Raw genomic sequence first — 14056 nt, forward strand, 5'->3', positions numbered from 1 at the left:
ATGAAAGGGAAACAATGTAGGATAGTAGATAGAGTATTACAGGGATTTGAAATAAGAAAGTTGAATTTACTGTACTCTTTGGGATTTTATCCACAAGAAGTTTTAAATAGGAAAATAAGAGGATGAAAATTTTGTCTGAGTTACTATATCACTGTGATTTAGAATCCACAGTTTAGGAAGATTAATCTAGCATTATATGTAAAATAGATTAGAGGCAGAGAATAGAAAAAAAGCAGCAAGACAGGAAACCATTTTGGAGATCAGTTGACTAACTGACCAGAATTAATGAATCATAGTCAATCTCTTATTTTATGCATTCAGGCCTGTATTATTAGTCTGTATTTCACTCAACACTTTTTATATACAATTTGGATGAAGATGCAGAAGGCATATTTATCACATTTTTTAACCTTTCATTGGCTTTATTACAGGTTTGCAAAAAATAAGTTCAGAACTCCTCAGAAAGGAGTCACAAAGAATCCTTACTTAAATTTTTGGATTATGTCAAACTGGAAGAAATAGATAATTTGGGTGATGGTACAGTGATGTCAGTAAAGAATAACATTTTAGAAGAATGTTTTCAATCTAGAGGTGTGATTTCATCAGTGTAGGGAAAACTCCTATTGTGAAAACTTCCTCCACTTATAGAGAAGCAAATCAAATACTCATCTATTACTTAAAATATTAGAGAGTTACCTGGTGCACTGAGATATTAAGTGATTTGTCAGCCAGCTGATATATATATATATATATATATATATATATATATAATAGCAAACCTGCAACTCAAGTCTTCTGGATACCAAGGAGCTGTGCTGCTTTTTAAAAATGTATTGTAATAGAATTAAAAGTAACATTCTGCACTTGAGTTAAAAACTGTCACAAGATAGAGGAGATATAAATAAATAGATATTTATATGAAAAGGATCTATGGGTTTTCATTAACTTCAAGCTCAATATTAGTAAACACAATGTATAGAGCAACAGATTTGGAGTCAGTAAGACTCAACTCTTTGCACTTAAAACCAGTGTCAGATACTTAGTATGTGACTTTGCAACAATTACAAAAACAATCTTCTCAGCTATCACACTGTGTGAACATCTGAGGTAAAAGAAACTACTTTGTTCCAGAAAGGGCATTGTACCCTTAGTGAGCAAATAGGCCATGTTTCACTTTCTATCATTTACAATTCCAAGCATAGTACACTAAGTAAAGCAAATGTTAAATAAGTCTTGGCTAAATTAATAAAATGTAAGAATGTGTTCATCTTTTTCCACATCTGTCCATAAAAATGATACTCTGGGTACCATGAATGTCAGGTCTACTGGGTAAGTATATCCCTATAGTAAAGATGTACTCATCATGTTATCACAGCTTGATGACCTACCCATCAACCTCCTGACCTTAATTCAGTTTCCTCCTAGGAAACTGTCCTTGAATACACAATACATTCTTGATAAATAGATATCCAACCTTTTTATAAATTTTTTCAGTATAAGTGAATAACTTGAAATTCTGGTATAAGGAGATCATTCTTGTGACATTGGTTAGTGTGCATCAGTCCTCCAGACACTTAATACCCCTTGATGAACAGATCAAATTGAGTTTCTGAACATTACTCTTAAGAAGGTAATATCCATGCTTTCCATTTAGCATAGGGTAGTAGATAGAGTACTACTGGTCTTGAAGTAGGAAAATTAACTTTGCTATATAACCTATTTGGGGATTTGGTCCACAACAAGGAGCTGTAGATAGGAAAACAAAAGGATGAAAATGTTGTCTGAATGGAACTATTTTAGCAACTATGTAAGATGAATTTCAATGAAAATGCATGATGTAGGAGGTCAGCAAGGAAGTCTGGGTCTAATTGTCAGTGAGAGGATTTATTAATGTGGGAATTATTGGATAGGCAATGCATGTTAGGAAATATAATGGCAAGAACAAGAATAAAAATTGAAATTTAGCAATGTATTATTTGCTTAGAAATTTACATCTACTAAAACAGTTGAGCATCTTAAAATCCCTATGAGAGGTGTGCATAGATATTATCCTCATTGTACAGATGAAGAAACAGTAGTTCACATAAATCAAATTACTTGCCTTTGATGATGTAGCTAATAAGCATCAGGGTAGAACTGAATATGTTTTTGTTTGTTTGTTTGTTTGTTTTAATTAATAGTTTTTATTTATCAGATATATGCATGGGTAATTTCACAACATTGACAAAAACCAAACCTTTTGTTCTATTTTTTCCCTCCTTCCTCCCCCCAGATGGCAAGTTAACTAATACATGTTCAATATATTAAAATATAAATTAAATATAAGTATACATGTCCAAACAGTTGCTTTGCTTTATACAAATAATCGGATTTTGAAATAGTGTACAATTAGCCTGTGAAAGAAATGCAAAATGCAGGTGGACAAAATTAGAGGGATTGGGAATTCCATGCAGTGGTTCATAGTCATCTCCCAGAGTTCTCCCGCTAGGTGTAGCTGGTTCAGTTCATCACTGCTCTATTGGAACTGATTTGGTTCATCTCATTGTTGAAGAGGGCCACGTCCATCTATTGGAATTCCCTTGAATTGCCTCAATGTTGAAAAGAGGTAAGTCCATAAAAAAGTTGATTATCACATGTTACTGTGTATAATGCTTTCTTCATTCAACTCACTTCATTTAGCAGCAGTTCATGTGAGTCTTTCTAGCCTTTTCTGAAATCAGCTCATTTATCATTTCTTATAGAACAATAATGTTCCATTAAATTCTTATACCATAACTTATTTAGCATCCCCCAACTGATAGGTATCCACTCACTTTCCAGTTCCTTACCACTATAAAAAGCAGCTGCTACAAACATTTTTGGTACATGTGAATCCTTTTTTTCCTCTTTTATGATCTCTTTAGAATATACACCTAGTACAGACACTGCTGGATCAATTGGCATGCACAGTTTATTAGCCCTTTGGACATAGTTAAAAATTAGGAGATGTCTAGGAGATGTGATTTTCAGATTCATTATCTTTTAATTGCTGTTTCATTTGGAGTAAAAAATGACACTAAGCTTCATATTCAAGGCATGACTTCCTTCCCACCAAATATCAGTTCTGCAATGAACACACAGCATTTAGCCAAGAAACTCATTTATTCAAATAAATAACAAAGAGCCCAAGATCTCACTCAAGGGAAGTTCTCCAAGTTTTTAGTGTAGGAAGCTAAGGATAAGGACATGACAGAAACTACCATATATTCTCATGCCCTCCCAGAGTCTTCTTTCAGCAACCTGAGGCAGAGTTGACTTTATTCATCTTTTTTTTTTTTTAATCTGGAAGCCAGAAGTACATAAGGTGGCTTGAAACCTGAAGAGAAATGGAACTCTTTATCTTACCATTTTCAAGCTATCTTGTGGGGAATGGATTACCACCAATAAAGAGTCTCTCATAAATGAATTTTGATCTCAGGATATATATATACATATATATACATATATACATATATACATATATATATATATATATATATAAACTCCTGCAAAAATATTCAGACTCATTAATACTCAAAGAAAAGATAATTAAAATAACTTTGAGATAGTATTTACCCCCAACAATTTGGCAAAAAAAATTAATAATGATCATACTCAATAAATGTAGGTCTATGGATAGGCACTCAAAATGGTGACTCCTTTTTAAGAATAATGCATAACTTGTCATAAAAATAAGCATATTCTTTGACTCAATAATTCTGCCATTAGAAATATGCTCTAAATATATTTTCATAAAGGAGGGGAAAAAGAACTCTCTATTTAAATGTATATGGCTACATTATTTGTAATTTCAAATAACCAGTTGCACCCTAAATGTCCAACAGATGGTGAATGCTTGAATAAACTATAGTATATGCTTGTAATGGAATGCAACAATAACAATTAAAATGATAAATATAAGGAATAATAAATGACTTTGGGACGACTTAAATGAAGAAAGAATAAAGAGCAGAAGCTGGATGGGAATCAAAACAATGATTGTGAGTATATAATAATTGCTAATATTCACATAGAATTGTAAGGTTTACAAAGCCTTTTGCATAGATTATCTCATTTGATCCTCATAACAACTCACTAAATTGCATGGTGTTATTTTTTTTTTCATTTTTACAAATGAGGAAACTGAGACTTCAAAGTCCAATGGTTGAATGTAATAAACATTTACTGCTAATTTTTGACTGACTTGCCCAGAAACATACAGATGCCATGTGTTTGAGGAGGAACACAAACCAAGATCTTCCTTTTTCTAGGTTCACTACACTATCCAAGATAGATATTATCTCTAATATGAAATGAAAAGCACATGCAGATTCAGAGATGAATCAGCCAAGAACAAAGGGCAACAGAGAGGAAAAATAATAAGCTGCTATACAAATTCATTTTAAGCCTTATTAGTCATAAAGTTATATTATATTGTATTAACAATAAATTCAAAGTAAATAATTTTAAATTCAATACAAATTGATTCAACATTTTATTAAATGCCTTTTGTGTGGAAGGTCGTGTGCTAGCTGTTGTTGATACAAAAACCAGGAGAGGGAGCTCTTCCTCAGCTTTCAGATGAACTCTACTGGAAGAAAATTTGTAGCTCAAATCCTCATCCATCTGTGTGTGTGTGTGTGTGTGTGTGTGTGTGTGTGTGTGTATCTGTCTCTATTTGTCTCTATCTCCACTTCTCTTTCTGCCTGTCTGTCTCTTCCTTTGTCTCAGCCTCTCTCACTTTCTGTCTCTCTGTTTCCCTCTCTTTCTACATCTTTCCCCTCCTCTTCTCTTCCCTCCCTTTGTCTGTCTCTCTCTCTCTCTTTGAGTGTTCTATTTCCCTAAATGCCAATGTGGCAGAAGACTAGGGACTCAAAAGTTTTAAAAAAATCAACTTCTAAGACCCATACATATGCTGGAACTCTTCAAAATTATTTGTCTCTATTAAATTTAATTATTCAATAAACATTTACTCAATACCTAATATTTTAAGTAAAATGTTATTGATATCATTTCTTCTTCTATTATCTAAACTTTCCAAAGTATCCCTCCTTTCTTTCTTTGCCAATGTCCCATTCCAAGAAAAACAAAGAGGGCAAAAATAATTTGTCAAAACTAACCAAAATACCAAAATGTTTGTTATTGTACTCAGCATTCCACATTCATGAGCCCTATATCTGCAAAATAATATCATAGATGTATCTTCTAATATCTCCTCTTTGGGACTAAGCTTGTTCATTATATTTTCATAGGATTTGGTTTTGATTATTTCATTGCTGTTTTTCTTCTCATTTGCATCATTATACTCATCTGTATATTGTTTTCCCAGTTCTGCTTACTTCAGTTTTCATGATTTTAAATAAGTTAAACCATTCTTCTCTGTATTTATCATAATCATTATTTAGGACTTGCTATTCTCAAAATCACTATGCTAAATGTTGAGGATACAAAACAAAATGAAAATGAAAATCTCTGTCCCTAAGAACTTTACTACTCAAAAATATATAAGAATAATTAATGGAACAGTAAGATGGTTCAGTGGATAGAGTATCAGCCCTGAAGTCAGGAGCATCTGAGTTCAAATCTGTCTTCAGACACTTAACACTTCTTAGCTGTATGACCCTAGGCAAGTCAGTTAACCCCAATTGCTTCAGCAAAAACAAAACAAAGCAAAACAAACAAAAACAAAAAACAATAATTGAAAATATTTTTATTCTCATTTTTACATGTGAAGACGTTCACCAGAAGGCAGATATTATATCTCCTCTAAGGGTTCTAGAGCTAACCCAAGAGTCTTTGCTTTCAATACAATGCCTTTTAATACTACCATTCAAGAGCATACACAAAGATACTTCCCAATATAATTTACAATCTGTATCTCCCCAATATCAATTAATCAGTTAATATCAATCAACTTTTACAGAAGAATACACACTAAAAAGGTATAGTAAATTCCTCTCATATCAGAAGGCATACTGTCCTTTGTACACAATTACTTCATCCTTGAGGTAATATTTAGTGCTTCCTGCAAAATGTATTCCATGGTGTGTGTGTGTGTGTGTGTGTGTGTGTGTGTGTGTGTGTGTGTGTGCATTTTCTGGTTTTTGGGAGAATTTTTCTACCTACACAGAGTTTTCACAAAGTTTACTTCTGAGTACCGCAGGACCATGACTTGTTTTTTCCTGGGAAGGTCAAGCTAATCACTCTTCGGGGCTGCTGTGTAGTCTCCTCAAGAGGCTTGTCTACTACTTTCACAAGTTTCAGAACTCTAGCTGTCCATGCTCAAATTTCTTGGATTTCTCTGTTTCACTGCTCACCCCCACATTGTTATATCATCCACCTAAAATCAGGAAAGTAGAAACACACCATGAACAGAGATAACATGCATTCATGAACATATATATGAAGGTCAGTTACAGAGACAAAACAATTTGTACTGCTGCTCTAGGGACTTAAATCAGGCTATTGTCTTGGGAAACCATTAGGAAATAAAGTAAAAGATTGCTCAAAAATTGTGCAAACACATTTAAGTTCTTACCAATTAAGTAACTTTTGTGCCATGTAAGGGCCCTTTAAATGGGCGGACACAGTGCATCGGGAGATTGAGGCCCAGAAGTAATTTCTGTGGATATTAGGACTGCCCTTGGGCGGGATCCTGGCCATATTGAGATAGTTTTGTAATGGGTGACTCTCTCGCTGATTGGCTGTGTGTGTGACCTCACAGGCCCTATGTAAGCCCACTGCAGGCAGCAACCGCTCTCTTTAACCTCGTGCTCTTGACCCTGGCTCCCTAGCCTGGGTGGCCAAGCCAAGATGGGTAGCCAAAAGAGGTAAGGGTTTTGGTAGTGAACACGTGGGTCTTCTGACCAGGTGTTCACCCGGGAACCAACAAGTCAGGGCATCAGTCAGGGCATTATGTGAGTAGGTATAATAAAGGCTTTTAAGATTACACGTGGTTGTTCTTGAGTGCGCTACCGGTTATTAAGCTATAGATTCAAGAGATTGTGGCCAGAGACCTTAGAAGGCCTCAGAGGAGGCGAGCCGGGTAGAGCTCACACTGCAAAGGACAGTGGTCAAAGGTGCTCTGGTGGGTCTAGGACAGACTAGTAATTGTAACTGCCAGGAGAGCACGTTACAAATGGCGCCCAACGTGGTGGACGCATCAGGAATTATCAGGTTTTAAAAATATTTAATATTCAGAATTAAGATTCTGAAAGATCCGGTAGAAACGCCACTTAAGAGGGAAGACAGAGAAGCAATATGGACCCAGGTAAATCTGGGATCAGACTCAAGGACACAGCTGAACATAATGCTTATATCAAGAGGTTAAAGAGCCAGATGGAAGATCTTTTAACAAAGATCACCACTGAAGAACAGCAGGAAGCTTGTAATCAAGCTCCACAAAGGCTATCCCCACACCTATTAGATATAGCTCGGAGAGGGAGCAACCTAGAGCTAATGCGTATGTATGACAGTATAGAGTATAAAATGCCACAGCAAGAGTTGCTAGAATTGCAGGTTAAACTACAGATGGAGATAGAGAAAGAAGAAAAAGCTAGGTTACTACAGATAGAACAGGAAAAGTTCAAACCAGTGGCTGAAACTAAGGAAGGAAATAAACGAACCACATGGACTAAAGTTGTAGAAATTCTTCTTAGCATTTTGTTGGTTTACCTCCTGCATTGTTGTTTTAAGGAATTTATCCATTACTCTTCCATTGAGAAGAAGTTTAGTTCTTTTTATGTGCAAAGCTCAGGTTTGATTTGGAATCAGCCTTTGGGGGATTTTCCAATTCTTCTTCCCTCTGCCTCACCTTCTTGGGCCAAGGGAGAAGGGGGAGGAGGAAAAGGAAGGACTATAATATCATCAGCACTGCCCATTAATCCATTCAAAACTCCTGTGTCTTCATTTCAAAGGACAGGAGTGGGCTTTATGCCCCAAGGCAAAAAGGAATTGTGGGGTATTGAGTATAATCAGAAAAGTTTTAAAAATACAGTTGAGTTAATTTCTAAGAAACCTTACAGGGACAAGACCTTGCAGTTAGAGAGAGTGGAGTTTTATACTTGTAAAACTGCTAGGATCGTCTTTGGAGAGTTGAAACTCCTCTTTTCTTACCTCGTGGATTTTCCACTTCCACAGGTGAGCTTGATTTCCCAACCCCCCACGGGTACTTATAAAACAGTGTCTATGTCTAGAATGGGTTGGAAAATTGCTGTTTTTTTTTTTTTTTTTTTTTTTTTTTTTTTTAATTTTTTTTTATTATATATATATATATATATTTTATAATATTATCCCTTGTATTCATTTTTCCAAATTACCCCCCCTCCCCTATTCCCTCCCCCCGACGACAGGCAATACCATACATTTTACATGTGTTACAATATAGTCTAAGTACAATACATGTGTGTGAATATCATTTTCTTGTTGCACAATAAACATTAGAATCCGAAGGTACATGCAACCTGGGCAGACAGATATTAGTGCTAACAATTTACATTCCCCTCCCAGTGTTTCTTCTCTGGGTGTATCTACCTCTGTCCATCATTGATCAACTGGAAGTGAGTTGGATCTTCTTTATGTTGAAGATTTCCACTTCCATCAGAATACATCCTCATATAGTATCGTTGTTGAAGTATACAGTGATCTTCTGGTTCTGCTCATTTCACTCAGCATCAGTTGATTTAAGTCTCTCCAACCCTCTCTGTATTCCTCCTGCTGGTCATTTCTTACTGAGCAATAATATTCCATAACTTTCATATACCACAATTTACCCAACCATTCTCCAACTGATGGACATCCATTCATCTTCCAGTTTCTAGCTACAACAAAAAGAGCTGCCACAAACATTTTGGCACATATATGTCTCTTTCCGCTCTTTAGTATTTCTTTGGGATATAATCCCAGTAGTAGCGCTGCTGGGTCAAAGGGTATGCACAGTTTGATAACTTTTTGGGCATAATTCCAGATTGCTCTCCAGAATGGCTGGATTCTTTCACAACTCCACCAGCAATGTATTAGTGTCCCAGTTTCCCCACATCCCCTCCAACATTTGTCATTATTTGTTCCTGTCATCTTAGCCAATCTGACAGGTGTGTAGTGGTATCTCAGAGTGGTCTTAATTTGCATTTCTCTGATCAGTAGTGATTTGGAACACTCTTTCATGTGAGTGGATATAGTTTCAATTTCTTCCACTGAGAATTGTCTGTTCATATCCTTTGACCATTTATCAATTGGAGAATGGTTTGGTTTCTTATAAATTATGGTCAGTTCTCTATATATTTTGGAAATGAGACCTTTGTCAGAACCTTTGTTTTTAAAAATATTTTCCCAATTTGTTACTTCCCTTCTAATCTTGTTTGCATTAGTATTATTTGTACAGAAACTTTTTAGTTTGATGTAATCAAAATCTTCTATTTTGTGATCAATAATGATCTCTAGTTCTCCTCTGGTCATAAATTCCTTCCTCCTCCACAAGTCTGAGAGGTAGATTATCCTCTGTTCCTCTAATCTATTTATTATCTCCCTCTTTATGCCTAAATCATGGACCCATTTTGATCTTATCTTGGTATATGGTGTTAAGTGTGGATCCATATCTAATTTCTGCCATACTAATTTCCAGTTTTCCCAACAGTTTTTTCCGAATAATGAATTTTTATCCCTAATGTTGGAATCTTTGGGTTTGTCAAAGATTAGATTGCTATAGATGTACCCTTTTTTGTCCTTTGTATCTAATCTGTTCCACTGATCTACCGGTCTATTTCTTAGCCAATACCAAATGGTTTTGGTGACTGCTGCTATATAATATAGCTTTAGATCAGGTACACTTAGACCACCTTCCTCTGAGTTTTTTTTCATTAGTTCCCTTGCAATTCTTGACCTTTTATTCTTCCATATGAATTTTGTTGTTATTTTTTCTAGGTCATTAAAATAGTTTCTTGGGAGTCTGATTGGTATAGCACTAAATAAATAGATTAGTTTGGGGAGTATTGTCATCTTTATTATATTCGCTCGGCCTATCCAAGAGCACTGAATGTCTTTCCAATTATTTAAATCTGATTTTATTTTTGTGGCAAGTGTTTTGTAATTTTTCTCATATAATTCCTGACTTTTCTTTGGTAGATGGATTCCCAAATATTTTATACTATCAACATTTGTTTGGAATGGAATTTCTCTTTGTATCTCTTGCTGTTGCATTTTGTTAGTGATATATAAAAATGCCGAGGATTTATGTGGATTTATTTTGTATCCTGCCACTTTGCTGAAATTTTGAATTATTTCTAGTAGCTTTTTAGCAGAGTCTTTGGGGTTCTCTAAGTATACCATCATGTCATCTGCAAAAAGTGATAGTTTAATTTCCTCATTTCCTACTCTAATTCCTTGAATCTCTTTCTCGGCTCTTATTGCCGAGGCTAGCGTTTCTAGTACTATATTGAATAGTAATGGTGATAGTGGGCAACCTTGTTTCACTCCTGATCTTACTGGGAAAGGTTGCAGTTTATTTCTATTGCATATTATGCTTACTGACGGTCTTAAATATATACTCCTGATTATTCTAAGGAATAATCCATTTATTCCTATACTCTCAAGAGTTTTTAGTAGGAATGGATGTTGGATTTTGTCAAATGCTTTTTCTGCATCTATTGAGATGATCATATGGTTCTTATTAATTTGATTATTAATATGGTCAATTATATTAATAGTTTTCCTAATATTAAACCAGCCCTGCATTCCTGGAATAAATCCTACTTGATCATAGTGTATTATCTTGGAGATGATTTTCTGAAGTCTTTTTGCTAATATCTTATTTAAGATTTTAGCATCAATATTCATTAAGGAGATTGGTCTATAATTTTCTTTCTCAGTTTTCGATCTACCAGGTTTAGGTATCAGTACCATGTCTGTGTCATAAAAGGAATTTGGTAGGACTCCTTCATCCCCTATTTTTTCAAATAATTTATATAACATTGGGGCTAATTGTTCTTTAAATGTTTGGTAGAATTCACATGTGAATCCATCTGGCCCTGGGGATTTTTTCTTGGGGAGTTGATTAATAGCTTGTTCTATTTCTTTTTCTGAAATGGGACTATTTAAGCAATTTATCTCCTCCTCTGTTAATCTAGGGAGCCTATATTTTTGGAGGAAGTCATCCATTTCACTTAAGTTATCAAATTTATTGGCATAAAGTTGGGCAAAGTAACTCCTTATTATTTCTCTAATTTCCTCTTCATTGGTGGAAAGATCCCCCTTTTCATTTGTAAGACTATCAATTTGATTTTCCTCTTTCTTTTTTTTGATCAAATTTACCAAAGGTTTATCTATTTTATTGGCTTTTTCATAAAACCAACTCTTGGTTTTATTTATTAATTCAATAGTTTTTTTACTTTCAATTTTATTGATTTCTCCTTTTAATTTTTGTATTTCGAGTTTAATTTTTGGTTGGGGGTTTATAATTTGGTCTTTTTCTAGCCTTTTAAGTTGTAAGCCCAATTCGTTAATCTTCTCTTTCTCAATTTTCTTCAAATAAGCCTCTAAAGATATAAAATTTCCCCTTATTACCGCTTTAGCTGCATCCCAAAGATTTTGATATGATGTCTCATCATTATCATTATCTTGGGTGAAATTGTTAATTGTTTCTATAATTTGCTCTTTCACCCAGTCATTCTTTAAGATGAGATTATTCAGTTTCCAATTACTTTTTGGTCTATTTACCCCTAACTTTTTACTGAATGTAGCTTTTATTGCATTGTGATCTGAGAAGAAGGCATTTATTATTTCTGCCTTCCTACATTTAATTTTGAGATCTTTATGTCCTAGTATATGGTCAATTTTTGTATAGGATCCATGAACTGCTGAGAAGAAAGTATATTCCTTCCTATTGCCATTCAGTTTTCTCCAAAGGTCTATCATACCTAGTTTTTCTAATGTTCTATTTACTTTTTTAATTTCTTTCTTGTTTGTTTTGTGGTTTGATTTGTCTAAATCTGAGAGTGCAAGGTTGAGATCTCCCACTATTATAGTTTTACTGTCTATTTCTTCTTGCAGTTCTCTTAACTTTTCCTTTAGAAAGTTAGATGCTATACCACTTGGTGCATATATGTTTAGTATTGATATGGCTTCATTATTTATGCTACCTTTCAGCAGGATATAGTTTCCTTCCTTATCTTTTTTAACGAGATCTACTTCTGCTTTTGCTTGATCTGAGATAAGGATAGCTACCCCTGCTTTTTTGGCTTTACCTGAAGCATAATAGGCTCTGTTCCAACCTTTTACCTTTACTCTGTATGTATCTCCCTGCTTTAAGTGTGTTTCCTGTAGGCAACATATTGTAGGGTTCTGCTTTTTGATCCAATCTACTATCCGTCTCCGTTTGATGGGATCGTTCATCCCATTTACATTTACCGTTAAAATTACTAATTCTGTATTTCCTGCCATCGTATTATCCCCAGATTATGCTTTTTTCCCTTGACCCCCCTGATCCCCCTCCCCGATATTTAATTTACAGACCCCCCTTGTGACGCGCAACCCTCCCTCTTTTTTTTTTTTTTTTTTTAGGATCCCTCCCCCCTCCCTCCAAATCCCTTCACTTATTCCCCTTTTCCTTTTCCCTTTTCCTCTCCCCCCTTTTAATGTGAGAGAAAATTCTCTGAAAAACAAATATGTTAATTATTTACTCTTTGAGCCTCTTCTGATGAGAGTAAGATTCACACAATGATTCTCCCCCTCACTAAGTTCCCTCAGATATGGTGTATTTTCTATGTCTCTTCCTGGGATGTAGTTTCCCTCTTTTTATCACTCCTTCCCCTTTTTCTGAACCGACCTCCTTCCCTTTACTACACCCCCCTTTTTTTCTTTTATATCAGTAAAATCAAATTATCCTTGAGTATTTTTTATATAGCCACAACAGAGTTACAGTTCTCAAGGGTTCTGTGTACCTTTTTCTGTTTCTCTTCAGTCTTGTGGATGTAGATCAAATTTTTTGTTTAAGTCTGGTTTTTTTCTTAGAAACATATAGAATTCCTCTGTTTCATTGAATGACCATCTTCTTCCGTGGAAAAAGATGCTAAACTTAGCTGGGTAGTTCATTCTTGGTTGCAGTCCTTGATCTTTTGCCTTACGGAATATCAGGTTCCAGGCCCTTCTATCTTTTAATGTGGAGGCAGCCAGATCTTGGGTGACCCTTATTGTGGCACCTTGGTATTTAAATTGTTTTTTTCTAGCTGCTTGCAGGATTTTCTCCTTTGTGTGGTAATTCTGCAGCTTAGCCACAATATTCCGTGGTGTTCTTTTTTTAGGGTCTATTTCAGAAGGAGTTCGATGAATTCTTTCCACATCTACTTTCCCTTCTGTTTCTATTATCTCTGGACAGTTCTCTTTGATAATTTCCTGTAAAATAGAATCTAGGCTCTTTTTTTGGTCATAGTTTTCTGGAAGTCCAATAATCCGCAGATTATCTCTCCTAGATCTATTTTCCAGGTCTATAGATTTTCCCAGTAAGTATTTGACGTTGTTCTCCAGCTTCTCATTTTTTTTGTTTTGTTTGACTGATTCTTGGGTTCTCTGTGAATCATTCATTTCTATTTGTTCCATCCTGACTTTTAAGGAGTTATTTTCTTCTTTCACAGTTTTTAGTTCTTTTTGTAAATGTCCAATTTCGTTTTTAAATGAATTATTTTGCTCTATTGAATTTTTTTCCATTTCCCTAATTTTTTTTTTTTGAGAATTATTTTCTTTTTCCAATTCAGAAATTCTATTTTCTTGAGACTTTTTTATCTTTTCCAATTCAGAAATCCTACTTTCCTGTGTTTTTTTAACCTTTTCTAATTCACTAATTTTGTTTCCCTGCATCTCCTGTGAATTCTTTATTTTTTCCAACTCCAATTTCAGGACGTTGTTATTCTCTATCATAACTTCCCTTTCCTTGCCCCATTTTTCTTCGATCTCCCTCAATTTCTTAAGAGCTTCTTCTAGGAGAGAGTTATGTGATGGGGGGCAGGAATCGTTCCCCTTTAGGTTGTTATCTTCTGAATCTTTGCTGTTA

At 34.9% G+C, this 14056-nt stretch overlaps 1 protein-coding gene and 1 long non-coding RNA gene across 9 annotated transcripts in view; both read right to left on the reverse strand.

Annotated features, from left to right (window-relative positions):
- LOC141539447 (olfactory receptor 6N1) overlaps positions 1-14056 on the reverse strand; it is a 248797-nt gene that overhangs the window by 46314 nt on the left and 188427 nt on the right. The gene's annotated exons all lie outside the window — the stretch shown is intronic.
- Positions 5712-14056, reverse strand: part of LOC141539450 (uncharacterized) — a 93364-nt gene continuing 85019 nt past the window's right edge. For both annotated transcript variants that reach the window (XR_012481302.1, XR_012481301.1), the window contains one exon: positions 5712-6358. This is a non-coding gene — a long non-coding RNA (uncharacterized LOC141539450). The remainder of the gene's footprint in view (positions 6359-14056) is intronic.

The sequence above is a fragment of the Sminthopsis crassicaudata genome, chromosome 4 (assembly GCF_048593235.1).
Source record: "Sminthopsis crassicaudata isolate SCR6 chromosome 4, ASM4859323v1, whole genome shotgun sequence".
NCBI classification, from domain to species: domain Eukaryota; kingdom Metazoa; phylum Chordata; class Mammalia; order Dasyuromorphia; family Dasyuridae; genus Sminthopsis; species Sminthopsis crassicaudata.